Here is a 21,359-nt window from a genome sequence, read left to right as displayed (position 1 = left end):
TGAGAGAAAATATAAATTGAATTTCACTCTCTTTGAAGAAGTACTGTGTCTTGAGGTTACCATTAAAATTTAGATGTTTAATCCATAACAGAACAACCATGTAAAATACCGCTTGAGTACTTCTACACAAGGGAACAGTTAAAAAGTACCATCAATGTGACAGATAATTGCAGCTCTAAAAACTATATGCATTTTACCAAGGGGAACTGATCCTTCAGAGATTAAATAAGTAGCCCTCAAACAGATATTAGATTCAAACCTCATTTTCTGAAGACTAGCTTTTTCCCCATTCTGCTGTATGATATTCTGTTGTTTCTTTAGACAGAGATGCTATTGGTGGAAAGATATTGGTGAGAAGACATAATATCAAGTTGATATCAACTTGATTTTATCCTGAAACATTTTTTTCTTATTATTATAGGATCCCTCATCTTGTGAGTCCACACTAAAATTAGAACTTATATGTCCATACTAGGGACTCATATAGAAATGGTGAGCTCAGTAGCTCAACTACCACCTCCTTTATTTATCAAAGAAATTGCTCTGGCTAGACAGATTGGCAAATTTTGTTCTGGGGCCATAATATAATATCCATAACATCAGGCTGACTGAAGACATTGATCCATCTCTTTTGAGCCATGTATTAGATTTATTTCTTCAGAGTATGATGTCATATAAAACAAAGAATGATGAAGAAAATTATTGAAGGCTCAAGAACCTCTGACAACTTATTCTACTCTGGGGAGAAAAAAATATTAATGACTTCCTGCCCATTGACATTATTCTGATTATCCAAGATCCCTTTTACTGTGCTGGCTTTAATTTAGGTATGTAACCAAAGCAGAAAACAAAGAAAACAAAGAAACTAAATTTTTTGAAGGAATGGTGCAAATAGTACAATTTGTTCTATGTTGTCATCTTACATCCTGCTGCACTTTAACAAAGAGTCAATTTATAGTTATATTTTTAGTAAACTTGAAGACGTTTAGTAAGATTTCATAGTATATCTGCATCGGATTTAAAAATTCCACACAGATTGTTTCTGGAGACAAGGTTTTTTTTAATGAAAGCATTAGAAAAATTGTGCTTTATTAATCAGAAATGGAAAACTTACATCATTTTTTACAACATGGGATTTTATAAGTCCTGCTCATCTGTCAATTAAGCAACACTTCCATTTTAGTAAGTTCAATGGTATCTCATTATTTCATCCCTCATTTATTTTTCACCCTATATGTAATTCTGAGTTCTTTATTCACTTTTCACACTGGTGAGATATTTTACAGTCACTCCGCAGTTGATATTTAGGAAATTTTATTTTCAGGTACTTTTGGATATCATCTTTTCTTTGTACTTTCAGGGGTTTCTAGTATTGTCTTTGTTGTTTTTATTTATTTTCTTTTTTTCCTTAAACCATATGCAAAAATTAACTCAATATGGATTAAAGACTTAATTGTAAAACCCAAAACTATAAAAACCCTAGAAGACAATCTAGGCAATACCATTCAGTATGTAGGCATGGGTTATAATTTCATGATGAAGATCCCAACAGCAATTGCAACAAATCCCAAAATTGACAAAAGAGATCTAATAAACTAAACAGCTTCTGCACTGCAAAAGAAACTATCAACGGAGTAAATGAACAACCTAAAGAATGGGAGAAAATTTTTGCAAACTATGCATCTGATAAAGGTCTAATACCAAACTTAAACAAATCTACAAGAAAAAAAGCAAAAAACCCTGTAAGAAGAAAGTGGGCAAAGGACATAAACAGACTATTTTCAAAAGAAGATACCCATGTGGTCAAAAATCATATGAACAAAGCTCAAGATCCCTGATCATTAGAGAAATGAAAATCACAAAAAACAATGAGATACCATCTAACATCAGTCAGAATGGCCATTATTTAGAAGTTCAAAAATAACAGATGCTGGCAAGGTTGTAGAGACAAAGAAAGGCTTATACACTGCTGTTGGTTGTGTATATTATTTTAGCCACTGTGAAAGACAGTGTGGCAATTTCCCAAAGATCTAAAGACAGAAATACTATTCAACCGAGCAATTTCACTCCTAGATATATACCCAAAGGAATATAAATCATTGTATTATAAAGATACATGCATGTGTATGTTCATTGCAACACTATTCACGATAACAAAGATATTGAACCAACCTAAATGTCCATCCATGATAGACTAGATAAAGAAAATGCGGTCGGTACACACTGTGGAATACTATGCAGCCATAAAAAATAAAGAGATCGTATTCTTTGCAGGGACATGGATGAAGCTGGATGCCATTATCATTAGCAAACCAACACAAGAACAGAAAACCAAATACTGCGTGTTCTCACTTTTAAGTGAGAGCAAAATGATGAAAACACATGGACATATAGAAGGGAAGAACACACACCGGCTTTTTGGAGCAGGGAGGCTAGGATGGACAAGATTAGGAAAAATAACTAGTGGGTACTAGGCTTCATACCTGGGTGATGAAATAATCTGTTCAATAAAACCTTATGACAAGTTTACCTAGGTAAAAATTCTGCACTTGTACTCCTGAACTTTCGTAGTTTAAAAAGATGAAGCATATAAAAAAAAATGTAGACAGGTTTAGAATTTTTTTTTTTTTTTTTTTTTTGTCTAGTGTGCTCAGAAATTGCAAGAGAAACATCATGTATTCAAAAGGGAGCCCAGAGATTTAACTACTTATTGTTTTTGTTTCCTGGTTTTGAAAACTAAAATATAGGCAAAAAACAAGCAAACAATAAAAATTATACATATTTCAAAATAATTAAAAGATTAGAATTGAAATGTTTTAACAGAAAGAAATGACAAATATTTGAAGTAATGGATATCTATTATTTTGATTTTATCACACATGGTACGCTTGTATCACAATATCACAGGTACCCCATTCATATGTACAGCTACTATGTATCCATATAATTATAAATAAGGTTTTTTAAATCATGCAAATCAGGCCCTTTAAATGATACGAAAGTAGGTGCAATAATCCATGAATTATATTTGCTGTCACATAAATTGTTCACAATAATCTCGCATAATCTTTCGTACTTCTGTAGTGTCAGTGCTAATCAGTTTTTTGGTCTCTAATTTTAATAACTTTAATTTGAATTTTAGTGACCATTTGTCTCTAATTTTGAGTCTTCTCTTTATTTTTAGTCTAGCTAGATTTGCCCATTTTATTTATCTTTTCAAAAAAATCGATTATATGTTTCCTTAGTCTTTTGTATTTTTAGGTGTTATTTTGTATATTTCTGTTCTATTTTATCATTATCATTATTATTATCTTTCTTTTTTAGACCGAGTCTAGCTCTGTCACCAGGCTGGAGTGCAGTGGCCTGATCTCGGTTCACTGCAACCTCCGTCTTCCGGGTTCAAGCTATTCTCCTGCCTCAGCCTCCTGAGTAGCTGGGACTACAGGCGCACTCCAGCAAGCCCAGCTAATTTTTTATTTTAGAAGAGACGGGGTTTCACCATGTTCGCCAGATGGTCTCAATCTCCTGACCTCATGATACGTCTGCCTAGACCTCCCAAAGTGCTGGGATTACAGGCATGAGCCACTGCACCTGGCCTATTTCTTTTGTTTTACCTGTTTGGAATTATTCTTGTTTTTCTAGTTTCTTGATTTACAACATTAGATTTCCATCTTTTGATTTATAGATTAACTGCTATGAACTTTCCTCTTAGTAATTTTTGTGGTATTTCATAGATTTTGTTATGTTGCTTTTTTATTTTACTATGTTTCAAGTAATTTCTTAATTTTAAAATATTTCTTCATTGATTTTTTGGTTATTTGAGAGCATGTTGTTTAATGCTCATGTATTTGTATAATTTCCCAAGTTTTCCTGGTATTGAATTCCAGTTTTATTGCAATGTAGTCAGAAAAAAGCACTTTACATGATTTTAAATTTTTAAAAAAAATTTTGGAGTTGTTTTGTTGCCTATCATATGATCTATCTTGGAGAAGGTTTTATGTGCCATTGAGAAGAATAGGTGCCATGCAGCTGTTGAGTAGAATGTAATATACATTTCTGATAGGTCCCTTTGGTCTAGGTTGTAGACTAACTTCACTGTTTCTTTGTTGGTTTTTTTTTTTTTTTTGGTCTATATGATATCTTTTGTTGAAAATGGGGCATTAAATTCCCTATTTTTATTGTATTGGAGTTTATCTCACCCTTATGGCTTGTTAATATTTGTTTTATATATTTAGGTGTTCTGATATTGGCTGCATATGTATTTACAATTGTTATATTCTCTTGTTTAATTGACCTTGTTATGATTATATAATAGCCTATGTGCCTCTTTTTAGAGCTTTAGATTTAAAGTCTATTTTATCTGACATAAGTCTAGCTACTCCTGCTATCTTTTGGTTTCCATTTGCAAGGAATGTCTCTTTTTCCCATCACTTCACTGTCATTTAGTGTCCTTACAAGAGAATTAAGCTTTTTCTTCTAAGCATCATGCAGTTAAGTCTTGTTTTTTAATGAAATCAATCACTCTCTGAGAACTTAATCAATTCACATTCAAGTTAATTATCAATAAGCAAGGATAATACTGCCATTTATTTTTTTCATTAGGTTTTGTTTTGTTTTTTTGTAGATTTTTTTTTCTTTCCTTCCTGTCTCTTACTGTTTTCTTTTGTGGTTAGGAGCTTTTCTCTAATAGTATGTTTTGATTTTGTGCTTTTATTTTTTAGTGTATCTATTATAGATTTTTGCTTTGTGGTTAACATGAAGTGTTCCAAAAATACCTTGCAGTTAAAACAAGTTATTATAGGATGAGAGCAACCTAACTTTAATTGTAAAAATAAGAAATTTTTAAAAAGAAACCAAAAAATAAATCTACAATTTAACTTTATTTCTCCCCACATTTAGAACTTTCCATATCCCACATTACATAATATTATAATTCCTACTTTTTTCAAATTAAAATAGTCGTTTTTTTTAGTAATTTGTTTCTTAAGTCCTTATATTACATCCACACTCACTCTTACTGTGTTGGCACAATTTAGACATGCCAATGAATCTAACATGCACATCTTTGGGATGTGGGAAGAAACTAGAATACCTAGATAAAGCACGAAGAGATGTAGGGAGATAGTAGCCCTGACTAGGAATCAATTTTTTCTCATCTATGTTATAACACAATGACATTAAAGAAATTAAAGCTCTCTCTGGACTTTCTATACTGTAAATGTGGTGTGCAAAGTACTTATATCTTTAATATGATAAAATTACTTTCACTGTAACTTGTTTTACTTGAAGTTGCAGCTACCAAGACCTTACAACTATTTTAAGAGAGGACTTATGTATCAGAGTATTCTTAATTTCTCTGTAAATATACTCTTACCAGTGAGTTGTATACCTTCAGATGTTTTCTTGTCACACATTAGCATCTCTTTCTTTCAGTTTGAGGATCTCACTTTAGCATTTTTTGCAAGACAGGTCTGAAGATGAGGAGCTATCTCAGTTTTTTGTTTTTGTTTTTGTTTTTTTTGGTCTGGGAAAGTATCTTCATTTCTGAAAGATAACTTTTTTGGATACAGAATGCTTAGTTGGCAATATTTTTCTGTCAGTATTTTGAATATATCATTCTACCCCGTCTAGTCTGTGTGTTTTCTGTCAGCAGTATATTGCCATGTGAATTAGAATTCCCATATGTATATAACTTGCTTATTTTCCCTTGCTGCTTTCAGAATCCTCTCATTGTTCTTTGAAATTTGAGGGCCTGATTACAGTATGTCTCAGGGCAGATTTATCTGCATTAAATCTTAGTGGCCCTTGACCGTTATGACCCTGGTTCTAGGACTATTATATTTTTGCTGTTTCACTTTTTTGAAAATTTTTTAAGTCATGTTATTCACAAAAACACTTTCATTTATTCTTCTCAATCTGCATGCCTTTTATTTTCATTTTCTCATAATATTACATAAGATAGGAATTCCAGTACAGTGTTAACAGAAGTGGTGAAAAAGGCAATCTGCCTTACTTACGACCTTGAGAAAAGAGCATCTAGTTTCTTCTCATTATATGTGAGCGTAGTTCTAAGTATTTCGTAGGTGTTCTTTATCAACTTGAGAAATTTGACCTCTATAGCTAGCTAAGCGTTTTATTATCAATTGGTATGAGTGTTTTACCATTTTTTCTACATTTATTGCTGTGGTTATATATTTCTTCTTTAAACAGATTTTGTAATGGATTACCTTAATTGAATTGTGATTACTGAATCAACTTTGTATACACTAAATAAACCCTACTTGGTTATGGAACATAATTTTTTTGCCCATCTTTGAATTTGATTTGCTAATATTTTGCTGTGAATGTTTGCATTTTTGTTCATAAAAATAGTCTGTAGTTTTCTTTCTGCATTTGATTTTGATATTAGGGTAATTCTTGTCTCATAGAATGCATCAGAAAACATTCCTTGCGTTTCTATTTCATAGAAGATATTACAGAGAATTGAAACAATTGCTTTCTTAAGTGTTTGGTGGAATTCTCCAGTAAATCTGGGCAAGATGCTTTATTTTTCAAAAGGTTAATTGGTTTAATTTCTTTAATAGGTACAGGCATATTTAGATTATAATTTTTTATTTGTGTTTGTATAATTTTTGCCTTTAAAATAATTGGTCTATTTCAACTGTTATCAAATTTGTGGGGATTGAACTGTCCATAAAATTTCCTTTTTTTTTTTTAAATGTCCATAGTGTCAGTAATGATGACTCCTGTGTCATTTATCATATTAGTAATGTGTGACTACTCTTTTTTTAATTCTTTTTTGGTTAGCTTTGCTAGAGTTTTATAAATTTTGTTGATCTTTTAAAAAGCTAGCTTTTGGTTTTATTTATTTCCTCTATTGATTTTTGATTTGATTTGATTGATTTCTACTCTATTATTTATCATGTCTTTTCTCCTACTTCTTTTAAGCCTATATTGTTTTTCTGTCTCTTGTTTCCTATGGAGAAACTTAGATTATTGATTTTAAATCTTTCTTATTTTTCTAATATATAATTCAACGCTATAAATTTTTCTTTAAACACTGCTTTTGCTACATCTCACAAATATTGTTTTTCTTTTTTTCTATTTCTCTGTGTAGATATATTTCTATATCTATATGTATTTATTATATATGTATTAAATTGAAATAAATCATATATATATATTTAAATTATCTCCTGAGATTTCTGCTTTGACTCACATGTAGAAGTTGTTGCTTAATCTCCAAATATTTTTGGATTTTCCAGTTATCTTTTCATTATTTATTTATAGTTTAATTTAAAGGGTTTAATTTAAATATAAAGAGCTTAATTTCACTGTGGTCTGAGAGAATAATTTATTCTCTCTCTTTTAAGAAAAAGAGAATGATTTCTCTTTTTTAACTCAATAAGGTATTTTTTATGACCCAGAATGTGATCTATCTTAGTGAATTTTAGGCAAACTTGAAAAGAACATGTATTCTGCTATTGTTGAATGAAGGGATCTACAAATATCAATTAGATACAGTTGACTGAAGGGGCTTATCCGTCAGCTATAAACTTAATGCTTTTATGCCTCCTAGGTCTTTTAATTTTTAATAAAAGAGTATTAAAATCTACACATATAATTCTAGATTTTTCTATTTCTTCTTAGAATTCTATCAGTGTTTCCCTCATGTATCTTGATGCTCTATTAGATGCATACTCATTGCTGTATAGTTCCTAAAAATTTACTTCTTTATCATTATCTAAAACACTTCTTTGTCTTTGATAATTTTACATGCTCTGAAACCTGCTTTGTATGAAACTAATGTAGCTACTCCAGCTTTATGTTGATTAGTGTTAGTATTATATATATTTCTTCATCCTTTTGCTTTTAATCTACTTATGGCTTTATATTTAATGTGGGTTTCTTCCAGAAAACATAGAGTTGGGTCTTTATTGTTCGTCTTATTTACTCTAACAATCTCTGTCTTTTTTGCTATATTTGGACCATTAACATTGAAAGTTATTATTGATACTGTCATATTAATATCTACCATGGCTGTAACACTTTTCTACTCATTGCACTTGTTCTTTTTCTTAAGATTAATATTTTCTTCTTTTTCTGCCTTCTCTGGTTTTAATTGAGCATATATTTTATACCATTTCTTCTCTTATCTTACCAAATCAATTATTTTTCTTTGTAAAAACTCTTTGGTACTTACCATAGAGTTTGGAATATTCATTTACAACTAATTTAAATCCACTTTCAAATAACACAGTACTATATTACTTCATGAGTAATGCAATTAATGTATAACAGAGTGAACCCAATCTTTTTCTATCTTCTCATCTGTCTTTCATGTCACTTATTTGTATGCTATTAGCATTCAATACATTGCTGTTATCATGGCTTTGAACACATAGTTATCTACTAGAAAAAGGAGAAATAAATAAAATAGAATAATTTATTTTTTATTTCTTTTCTGTCATTTTATCTTTCTTTATCTAACACATTTAAATTTGTTTTCTATCCTCTAATTTATGGTTAGAGGATAAAAATAAATATTAAATCTTTCTACTTACTCAAATTCTTTGATTGTTTGCCAAGTGGTCATCTCACAGGTTTTTTAAATTATTCTTTAGGTAAATTTTACTCTTTAATAGCAGGATTTTATGCTGTTATTTGTATTTTTAATTATACTAACAAATATGATTCCAAAATTTTGTTTCCATTAACTTTAAGATTTCATGGTTAAATATGATAATAGTTCTATGAAAATTCTAAAATTAAATACTTTCAAATATGTGTAGTATTTTTCTTTAGTTTATTAGACTATTGAGAGTAACTATCTTTTTTAAATATTTTATGTATTTCTTTTATAATTATACATCTAAATATCAAAATTTTATAAACAAATCTGCATAAGTGGTTGTTTGATCATTTTTTAAAATACTAAGCCAGGTCATGGTACATTAAGAAATCAATTTAAGAAAAATCTGTTTGATTATGGAGCTCCTTAATTTTCTACTATTAAAACTACCCATTTTTCTCTTTTAAAGCTGATTTTTTTCAATGACCAATTGTCACCCTGGGATTTTTCAGGGTATTTCTGCACTGATATGGCTCAGCAGGAATGCCTAAACAGAACATTAACATGAGCAGTCATGTGGGAAGATTAAAGATTAAAAGTTGCATTTAATTTTCTAATCAATGGGAGGGCAATTTACCCATGGGATGCTTCCTTCGGCAGGTTGCAAACCCAGTAACTGTATATAATAGGAGTCTTTTGGTTTGAGTTAGAACTGAACTTTTGCCTTAAGATGAAAATTGTAATGTGCATAGGTATGACAAATTATTATATTGATTTATCTTGGTTTTATTTATGCCTTAAAGTGGAGGGACATAAAAACAAATGAGGTAATATTTACTTAGAAAACTTTATAATACCTTGAAGATTTTTTTCTCCTTTCTTGCCTGCTATACTTATAATAATCATTCAGAAACACCTCTATCATCATCTTTTCTGTGAAATATTATTTCAGTTCATATTGTGGGATAATTAATATTCTAGTTTTAGAGTTCCTGAGCCATATTGTGCATACATCCTTACAACATGTATCCCATTACATTTTAATAAGTGTGATGGATCTTCCGGCTTACATGCCTCACTGGTCCCTAACAAATTCATTGATAGTTGAAGTGATTAATATTTGTCATCAGTTTTATTTGACTTATTCTTTAAATGTAAAATTCTAATCCTTATAACAGCATTTTAGATGTTTAGAGAAATTAAGTCACACTGAGGATTACTGCAGTAATTATTCAGTAATGACTCAAGTTGGAATTTATATCTAGATTTGTCTTATTCCAAAGGCTGATTTTTCCCCAATATAGAATGACTCATTAAATGACAGCAAAAGAATTCTAATTCTTAAATACATAAAATGATAGTGCTGAAATTTTAGTTTATATTATGCAGCCTGAGGCCATAACATGAAAAATATATGAAGACATAGTGAAACAAACAAACAAAACAATGTGCATGTGAGTATAATGCTGGCTGCTATAGCAAATAATTACCAAACTAAGTGGCTGTCAATACGAGGCTTTATTCTTAACTTATATAAATAGTCCACAGAGATTCCACGTTGTTATTTTTGGTGGTGGGCAGGCAGAAGTTATGTTCCTTGGTCATTCAGAATGAGGCTGATGGAGTCTGTGTAACCTGCAATGTGGCAAAATTTGCTGGCATTCTTGGGCTCTATGCCTCTAACTAGCAGAAAAGGAAGACATTTGATAATCACACACAGGAGCTTTTTATGGGTAAGATATACACCTAGTGAACATAACTTCCACCGGCAAGAACTCAGTAGGAGTTCTTGCGTCTCTTATGCATTCAATGGAATGCATAGTTTCATCTCCTATGCATTCAGTGGAATTCTTAGGTGACCAGGAGATCCAGGAATATGAGGGAGAAATTGCTTGTGGAGATTTAGCCATTTTTTATACTGGTCACTAATGTCCGTTTTCCAACATCTCTCTAAAGGAGAAACCCATGCTTCTATTTGATCACTGCATCTGGCTCATTGTTTGCCTTTGATCTCTGAAGGAATACTATTTCCTAGTTTTAACATAAAATTTGTGAAGTACCAGCAATGACAATCAGTATCAGCAAACTAGGACTAACAAACTTATTAGCCTCAATTTGATATATTCAAACATCCCACCTTTTAAGTGAGGACTTGTGATATATAATGACATTTGCGTCAGATACTTTTCCAGTAAACTTAATTACGGAACTTTAGTAGTTTTTTATTCCTCTCCAGAAGAGAATCAACATTGTGGGTGGTTGGGAACTAAGAAAAAAAACAAGTAGTAAAGAAAAAACTCTAGGAAAGTAAATGAATCTATATGAAAAAGACAGACTCTAACATTCAAAATTCAGTTGTGTGAAGCTCTTCATTTCTCAGGGGGCAAATTAAAAAGGCAGAGACATTGTCCCATTTTAACACATGGATGTTGTAGAAATATGAAATATGTAGAGACAAAATATGATGGAAAAACAGTGTTTGAAATAATATAGAAAACACTGTAGAAGGATGGCATAATTTACTTTTTCTGTTCAACAATGCATGTAAGAAATTTCATCATAATTCCATTTTTCAAGCATTAGATCCACTGAACATGTTCTCTTGATTTTTGAAGTATGTGTACTAAATGAATAGAATTGCAAAACACCTGAAGTTTGTTATGTCACACCATAGTTTAAATGTAACATATTCTAAGGCAAGCAAAATATTTCATAATCAGCAGGATAAAAGGGTTTGGAAGACAAGTTACAACTGGATGGTAAGAGTAAGTGAGACAGTTGACGTCAAGAATGTTTACAGTGACTCTGAGCACCAAGAAGGATGTTTGTTATAAAGGATAACACACAAGATCTGAAAAGGATTGAGTTAAATTATCCCTCTGTGAGGCAAAGGATGTGAAAAATTCAGATTAGTATTTTTAATCTTGTTTGTCTAGATAGCTTCAGAAAACATATTTATCTCGATTTTATAGATTTATGCCATTGATAGATATTTATAACCACTGAGAAATACATCTATCTTAGAGATGAGAGTATGTTAATATTCACTCTTTATTGTTCATCAGCTCTTGTGCTAGAGACATTTCCTATGTTTTTCATTTAATACTTAAGTAAATACAATTCTTATATTTAGCAATTATGTAACGGATCTGAAGATACAGATTTTGTGGGGCTTGAAGTTTATGCAGCATATGTGGCCATGCATTTTGCAACTTTTTTTTTTTTATTATTTTGTATACAGGAAAGATCTGGTACAAGTGAGAGGCACTGAAGCTTAAGCTTCTGTAGCTGCATGGTAAATCTGTCTTTACCGAAGGTAGAGATGAGAAAACTCAGATTTTGAAAAGGTAGATAATTTTCATAATAAGTAGTGAAGCTGACTTCAAATCCATGCACTTCTGAATCTGGGGGCCATAATCTCTCAATTCAAAACATAGATGATTTGAAAGTTGATCTGAAAAGGAAGAGGATATGCACCAACTCTGATAGATCTACAGAGACAGTGCCCTATTTGCCATTCCCTTCAGTCACCGGGCCCAAAGAGCGTGCTACGATTGTGCAAAAATTCAAAGAAGTTATTTATCTTCCTCTTCTATAGAATTTATCTTTATATTGGGAAAATTGTAGCTTTATATTTCTTTAACAAATCTCACAATCTCATTGAAAAGTAATATAAGCCAAGAGAAAATTATTGCCTCAAATGAAGACAGTAAATAATAGTGAAACTAGTTTTCAGGATGATAAAATCAGGAGTTCAAACCACATCAGTAATTGGTTTTCTCCCAACCCATCTCTGTTTCCCTAATCTTATTGTATTCATTTCTGTGTACTGCAGAAGTGTTTTCTCTATTTTAAAGACAACACATGAGGCAGTGATTTTGAAGGTTAAATCTAAATATGGACAAGTGAAAAATAAAGGACTGTTTCCTGATTTTAACCAGAAATTCCTCAGTTATAGGCATTTGCCCTTCTTCCACCTACTTGGTCATGGATCTGTAACAGTGATCAATGATCAGAGGGAAAAGAAAAATTTCTCAAAAGAAGGGGTACAACTTTAGTCCAAAAAAGCAATTCATGACTATCACAATGATAACTTTATACTAAAGTGAAAATGTATACATTCTGTGTGTTCTTGAGTGCATATTTCAGTAAATGTGTTACATACTTTAACTTTGCTAATTTTCCACATATTTCTCAACTACACATATCCATACTTTTAAATTCTTGAGAGTCATTCCTCTTAACATTGAAACTAATTATTAGTGTCTTACAACATCCTCCTTACTTTACATACTTAAATTAGTGTATACTTAATTCCTAGTAGCATCACTTTTTAGTTAATTGATTTTAATTCTGAGAACACCTTGCGCATGTAACCTATTAAATGTTATTTAAATATCTACACTACAATTTTTAATTGTCCTAATTCATTGCAATTTCACTGTCACTTACTAACATCTCCTTATGCTAAAGGGATTTAAAACAGGGAAACACTAATTAAAACCTCCATACAAGTTTTGCCTTTCCGGAGTTTTGTTCAACAACTTGCCCAATCCATTTAAGAGCAGTCTGTAGTATCTCTAAATTTCTTTTGAACTTTTGTGTAAACACTATGTGTGTGTATATATATTTGTTTGTTTGTTTGTTTGTTTGTTTGTTTCGAGAGGGAATCTCGCTCTGTTGCCCAGGCTGGAGTGCAGTGGCGTGATCTCGGCTCACTGCAAGCCCTGCCTCCCAGGTTGATGCCGTTCTCCTGCCTCAGCCTCCTGAGTAACTGGGACTACAGGAGCCTGCCACCATGTCCCGCTATTTTTTTTTTTTTTTGTATTTTTTTAGTAGAAACAATATTTCACCGTATTAGCCAGGATGGTCTCAATCTCCTGACCTCGTGATCCATCTGCCTTCGCCTCCCAAAGTGTTGGGATTCCAGGCATGAGCCACCGCACCTGGCCGTCTCAAAAATTTCATTATGTGCATCAGTAAATATTCATTTTCCATTTGGGGGACTTTTGATGATGTATGTGTTTTTGTAGGAACTTATGTCAGAAATAGTTGTGAGTTATGCACTTATAAAGTTGTGAGTTATGCCCTTATAATTCTTTTTATTGTCATATTTTCCATTCTTTTAGTTTTTGTTATGCCTTCTGACATCTCTAGTCCAGTGGCTAGGATAAGCTGTATTACAAACTAAACACAAAACTAGGTTTTGTTCTTCAATGCTAATCAACCAAATAGAAATCTATAATGGCTCTAAAATATATCCTCATCCCTGGTGTGAAAATAAATTCCCATTTATTCACTTTACAGTTTTATTTGCTTCCAACATTTGCAAATTTGCCTTGTTGTTTCTACAAAATATTCTGGATTCTTTCCTCTACTAACCTTTAAAATCAATTTATTAATGCTTGTTTTGTTTTGTTTTCTTTTGTTAAAGAATCTTCAAGTTATAATACATGAAATACTTTTTAACATATAAATGTACTCACTTATAAAACTCCTAGTTTCTGAAGCACCCCTTATTATAATAGGAGGAATCTGAGAAAAAGATAAATTAATGATGAAAATTTACATTGGAAAATTTGGAAATAAATCTTACTGAAATAGATTTTGTTCTTTATTCCCTCTATTGCCTATAGAGCTGGAATGGTTATATTTTAAATTAACATACATTGATTATTTTATTTTTAGCAAACAAATGTTTTTGTATTACATACATCTTCAAATGCAAAGCATTTTTCAAAAACAGATTAAAATATCAGATTTTGTGACTTATGGAATATTGCAAATTAATTTTATATACGTAACCAAATATTAGAGTGGATATGAAAAAACTATTCTACAATGTTAAAGAGGCACTATTTTTTTTTGCATTACCTTTAGTCTATTTTTTTCTTTATTAAGGTATAACTGACTAATGAAAATCATATTTTTAGTTAATATTTTGATACATGTATATATTGTGAAATGATTGCCACAATCAAATATCAAGCTAGTTAACATATTCACTACCGCCCTCATATAGTTACTTTTATGTGTATGTACCTGTGTGTGGTGGAAATATTTAAGTTCTATTTCCTGGGTAATTTTCAAAGATACGATACAATATTATTAACTATAGTCACCATGCTGTACAACAAATTTCCAGAATTCGTTCAAACTCTCCAGCTGAAACTTTGTTCCCTTTGTTCAACATAACCTTATACCACTACTCACCCCCATTGCTCCTGGCAAGCACCATTCTACTCTCTGCTCCTGTAAGTTCGAATATTTTAGATTCCACATGTAAGTAATGTCATGTCACATTTGTCTTTTTGTGTCTGCTTTTTTTTTTTCCTTCATTTAACCTAATATCCTCCTGGTTAATTCATGTTGTAGAAAATAGCAGGTGTTTTTTTTTTTTTTTTTTTTTCAGGCTAAATAGTCTTTTAAAGGGGGAGAAAATACCCGAATGGGCATTAAAAGGATGGAAAAAATTGCCAGTGAACCTTCGGAAAAGTGTTTAATATTGTTAATCAGAGAAATACAAATTATAACCATAATGTCATATCAATATGTGTCGATGAAAACAAAAATAAATAAATACCAGGAAGTGGCAATAATATGAAAAATTTAACTTTCATACATTGTTATTTCACGTGTACATTGGTACAGGCTGAACAAGCTTCTTGAAAATTATTTATGTTTACTCACAAAACCTATGCGTACATATACATCATGGCCCACTGTTACAGGATTCTTTCAGTGCCGTTTGACCAGCCAGAAATCCTGTGGCCGTCACCTCTGTCTGGGTTTCATTTGGGCCCACTGGAATTACTCTGCCCACTTGACCCAGCAGGTTGTGCTTGGCCTGTGCCCTGGCCTGGCTGCCACACCTGCCGTGGCTCCACGCTCAGCCCATGGTTGAACCTGGCATGCTGTGAGTGGCTTCAGCATTGGGTGCTGATGTCCAGATGAGGGGAACGCCCTGGTGCCCGAAAACTCAGAGACGCCAGCAATCGTGGAGCCCCAAGGGAGTTACAGCTCTTGCTTGGGGATTCTCGAGATTTGAGCTCCCCAAAAATGTCACAGCTCTTCACCACCAAAGCTCAGTTAGTGGGTGTGTGTTACAAGCCCCTTTATTCCCACCACTCACAGCTTGGCGAGCAGAAGGGTGTGGCACTCAGAGGCTTTTTGACTCTCACAGTTCAGCAAGCAAGAGCATGGTACAGCATTTTTATTTCTGCCACCAGCAGCTTGGTGAGTTCTGTGTTTGTAACCTTCAACCAAGAGGAATAAGGTGCATGGACACCAGAGAGTGAGTAAGGCAGAAAAGAATTTTACTGAGTGACAGAAAGGAAGCTCTCAGTGGAGAGAGGACTCCAGAACTGGTAGCCAACTGTGTGGCTGAGTCCATGGTTTTTATGGGCTTAGAATGAGGTAATGCTGGTGGGCACCTGTAGTCCCAGCTACTTGGGAGGCTGAGGCAGGGCAGGAGAATGGTGTGAACCCGGGAGCTAGAGCTTGCAGTGAGTGGAGATCACGCCACGCCACTACACTCCAGCCTGGGTAACAGAGCGAGACTCTGTCAAAAAAAAAAAAAAAAAAAAGAAGAAGGAGGTAATGAATGCTGATTGGTCCATGAGTGCTCTTTGGAAAAAGCACCATTCAATTGGTTAAAAGGCATCATCCAGAAGGAACCAATCCAGGCAGAGGGTAAGATGTGGATAGAAGTTCTCACTTCACGTGTGTACTGTATCTGGAACCAGCAGCTTGGTTGTCAGGCTTTAAACTGTCTTTGGCTTGAAGGTCGGGCTTCACCACAGACCTGTGCCTGTCTGCCTAAGAATTCTTCTGTCTCCTGTTGCTATCACTATCAATTTTACTTCTAAGTACATAACAAAAATAATTAGTATATATGTCCACCAAAAGATATACAGAAAATTGTTCTTAGCAGGTTTACTACAAATAGGCCAAACTGGATATAATCCAAATGTTCAAATATTCAGCCATACAATGGATACATAAATTGTGGCATGTGTGCCGATATAATATATAACAGATTTAAAAAAAAATCATCCTAGATTAAAATTGATTACTAAAATAATCTAAACACAAAATACCACACACTACATATATGATACCACTTACATTATGTTCAAAAAAGGCAAGGCAAATCTGTGAGGATAGTAGTAAGAATATAGCTACCTCAAGGGGAGGCGCATGTGTATTATAAGGAGTGCAATGGGGTACCTTGGAATGATGGAAATATTGAATATTTTGTTTTGAAGTGATTATAAGTTTAAGGAGTTTTACACATAAGATTTCTGCCCTCTACTGTATGTAGAATTTTTTATTGTTTAAATATTAAAAATCATATATATGCTGGTATGATTTCCTAGACACAATTTAACATGAAGAAATAATTTGGTAAATGATATATACAGTATGGAATCCTGTTATATATACACATATAGCGTATGTGTGTGTATATATATATCCCAAATATATATATACATATACACTATATTCCATACTATATATTTATGTAGTATGATATATACAATATGGAATCCTGTCACACACATATATATATGGAATCCTATTCCATAATTTCTAGGAATACATAGACAAATGTGTAGAAGGAACTGTAAACTATAAATATTGAATAGCTCTGATGATGGGATTAAGGTAGTAGATTAATATTGGGAGCAGTAGTGAAAAGAATCTTTAGCCTCATCTTTTATTCTTTACATTTTTTAAAAAAGATTATATTATTGTGTTGCATCTTTAATTTAAAAATATTAGCAAGTCTAAAAAAGAACTATTTTAAATTAAAATGTTAGTTGAAATAAAACGCAACAAAACAATACAAATGCTAGAAATAAAAGAGAAAGAAGTTTTCCGAAATGCTGTACAAAATGCCAAGGATATTAACAATTTGAGTAAAAATGTAGGAGAGGCAACAAAGGTCAGGCTGTAATTTTTGTAATAGTCTTCTGGATTTTTGCAGTTGTTAGATATCAGCATCTGCTCCACCTTTTCCTGATAGTAGCACTCCAACTGACCTCTGTGACATCACTTGTTTTTTGTTACTGCATACAGTCTGGTAGGATTGTTAAATAATTTCTGTCTTTGTCTAGAAACTGGTGCACAGCTGCTCCATTCAAAGTTAATTTAAATGCTTCCCCACATAATTAGAATCACGTATGAAGTGACAAAAAACTAAAGTGGTTAGAGTTTTTGTTGATTTTTTATTTTTAGTTTTAATAATTCCACTGCTGGTAACTGAACATAATCAGAAGGCATGCCGTTTTGCACCATATTGGAGCCTGTTCTTCAACCTTTCTTCAATTCTACAAGCTTCCCGATAATATATCTATTATTTTTTCATTAAGTTTTTGTATTAGTTAAGATTGTCAGATTTACTTAGTCCAAACCAAGAACTTTGACTGATAACATGACCATCAGTCATTGTTTAAAATACAATTAAAATACAATTAAAAATCACATTAAGATAAACTTGAAAACAGGGAGAAAATTAGCTAAAAGTAAATGCAAAACAAATTTCAGCAGAAAGGATAAAAATCTTTCATCTGCACACATTTTTATGGAATTTTACAAATCCATAAATAAGAGAATATCCTACTTGCATCCATGGATAAATAATGTATTCTCTTCAAAAACACTGTGTGTTAGACAAAAATAGCAATGACCCTTCAAAGTTCTTAGTAAAAACTAATTATAACTAAGTAATAAATCCATTTTGATAACAAAAACAAAGGTTTTGTCTTTTTAGGCACAAAAATACACCAAAATTTATATGCATGCATTCTTTCTTATTCATTCATCAAGTAAAATTCTTAGGAATTTTATTTGATAATCTACTCTGAAAGTAAAAGTAGGGCATAAAACCAAACAAAAGAAAACATGAAGTACAAACATTTCTTTGAAGAGGTTTCTAGGATTGCATCTGGGAAGAATAATTAGAAAATAGTCAGTAGAGATTAGAACTTTATGATAGAGAGCTTTACATAAGAGATTGCCAAGGAAAAACAAGGATATAATATACCAAGTAAGTGAGATGTTGTGAAACTAGAAGATATAATAAATTATTAGATGGTAAATAAAAAGGAGGGGCAAACTTTAAATCAAAATTAAACAAGATAGGTTATGCAACCATAAAGCAAAGTAGAACACTGCATATTTTCAGTCATTAGTGGAATATAAAAGTAGGGCATCATTCAAAAATAACTCCAGCAAATTCTCCTTTAAGCAGTTTGGGAATTGCGAAGTTTGAAAAGAACTAAAGAGAATTTCATTTAGTTCTTCCGTGAGAAATTAATTCATAAACAAATCTCATTAGAACTTTATGATAGAGAGCTTTACATGAGAGAATGCCAAGGAAAAATGAGGATATAATACAGCAAATATGTGAGATGTTGTGAAGCTAGAAGATAATAATAAATGATTAGACGATAAGCAAAAAGGAAGGGCAAAATTTAAATCAACATAAAACAAGAAAGTTTAAGCAACCATAAAGCAAATTAAAACACTGCATATTTTCGGCCATTAGTGGAATATAAAAGTAGGGCATCATTCAAAAATAACTCTAGCAAATTCTCCTTTGACCAGTTTGGAATTATGAAGTTTGAAAAGAATTAAAGAGAATTTCAGTTGGTTCTTCCATGAGAATTTGTAGACAAATCACTGACATATGCTATAGTCACATGATAGCATTGTTCTATGCATGGGCAATGTATGCAAAAACACAGATAGCTCGGGTTAGGAAATGAGTAATCCCAGTAAATTAAGGGGAGAATAATTATATGTAAAATCATGAAGAGTAATTTATTCATCATTCCACTGTGCTAAAACAATAGCAAATCAGAATAGTTACATTTGAGAGAATGGGAGAAGAAGATTGCAAAGTAGATTCAACCCTCTCCTGTTGTATCATTTATTTGTTAAAAGGGGCTGAATAATGTCTAATATATGCCGAAAGCACAGTAGCCATCATTTTTTTCTTAAAAGACGTTAACCACAAAATTATTTTAAAATATAAATGATTGCAACTGGCTAGGAGAAATACAGTGGGCACACTATATTATTGCAATTCATTATAAATTATTTGTCAAATTTTACTTCCAGTATCATGCTTGTGTATTAGTTTCATTAAAACAGGAGATGAAAAGAAATAGACCAAACAGTTCACAGAAAATGTACGATAGTTAAGGATGATATAGAAAACACTAACCCATCTTGTGTAATCAAATATTATACATATAATGACATGTAATATTAAAATTACAAATTTGATATAATTATGTTCTTATATATTTACAATATTAGACTGGCAGGGGTTTAAATATGTGAACTAACACAGAGTGCAAGCCAGGGTATGGGGAAATAGGAAATAGATCTTCTCTTACATTGTCAGATAAAAGATGAACTGTATATATGTACTCATATATAATGTACAGAGATGTAATTGTATATGTACACATAATATATTCATGTATGTAATAGAATCATCCATATATTAAATCTATACATATACAAAGTTTTATATTAACATTTTACTTTAGGGAGAGAAAACAATGCTTTATCCTGGTTAAATCTGTGGTGTGAGCTTATATGGGGTGAGTAGGAACAAATATCATTATTCACTTTTCAATTTATTTGTACTGTCTGAATGCTTTCCATTTGAATGTAGTATTTTTGTAACACAAAACCTTTGAAAGCATGAATGCACTAGGATATTATTAAACTTGCATGTATAGTATTTAAGAAATTTAGTAATCAAGACCCCTTGAACAAACCTGAAAGTTAACAAAATCCATCAACCAAGTGATGAAACAAAGAAAATTATTCAGGAATAGATAGGTTGTGGTAAAATAATAGAACTAAATAAATACAATGGGTATTTAGGAACAAATCTATGATAAATCATTGTTATTGATTTGTTAAAAATATAAGGCAGAGCAACATAAATCAACTTGTTTTTTCATAGCAATAATATAAAAGAGTGCACAAAATCGTCATACCTCTCAAGTAGTTAAAGCTTAAAAACTTTAGGTTAGACATTGAGGTTGATGGTAGTTTTCAGATGTGTCAATTAATCGGGTATCGAGAAAAAAAGCAATTATTTTATTGTGATACTGACAAATGACTGAATCCCAATTCTACCACTTAATACCGATACAACCATGGGCAAGCCACAGTCCTCTTATTTATATAAAATAGAGTAATGAAGACGGCACATAATTGTGGAATACAACCTATATTTAAATTAGATACCATAAATATTTTCTCTAGCTTCTTACATGTACCTTTATCAATTAAACAACTGGCTATTTTAATGTCGTATGGATTCAGCTACACTGACAATGTGTAGACTTCAGATGTTAATAAATATTTCAGATTATTTGGTTCAAAATTAGAGTTATTTACATCTATTTTTTTACCTGTAATTATTCCTTGGTAAACACAGTGTTCATTTAAATAGCACATTTCAATAGTGATTTAAAAATTAAAACCAGACCTGGCTGAGATAGCACTGATAGGCTGAAAATTTTTCTATAGCCTGTGGACATGAATAGTACATAAATAAGATCTTCAAAGATCACTTTAAGCAGGGCTAGTTGGCAGTTGCATAATTTTCTTATGTTAACATAACAATTATGTCTAGCTTTCTGTAATATTTTTATCTTGATCAGAATGAAATGACATGCATTTTTAAAATTATACTTTAAGTTCTAGGGTACATGTGCACAACGTGCAGGTTTGTTACATATGTATACATGTGCCA

Source organism: Trachypithecus francoisi, unplaced genomic scaffold, assembly GCF_009764315.1.
Source record: "Trachypithecus francoisi isolate TF-2019V2 unplaced genomic scaffold, Tfra_2.0 Lachesis_group0, whole genome shotgun sequence".
Lineage (NCBI taxonomy): Eukaryota > Metazoa > Chordata > Mammalia > Primates > Cercopithecidae > Trachypithecus > Trachypithecus francoisi.
Note: the sequence above shows the minus strand (reverse complement) of the source record.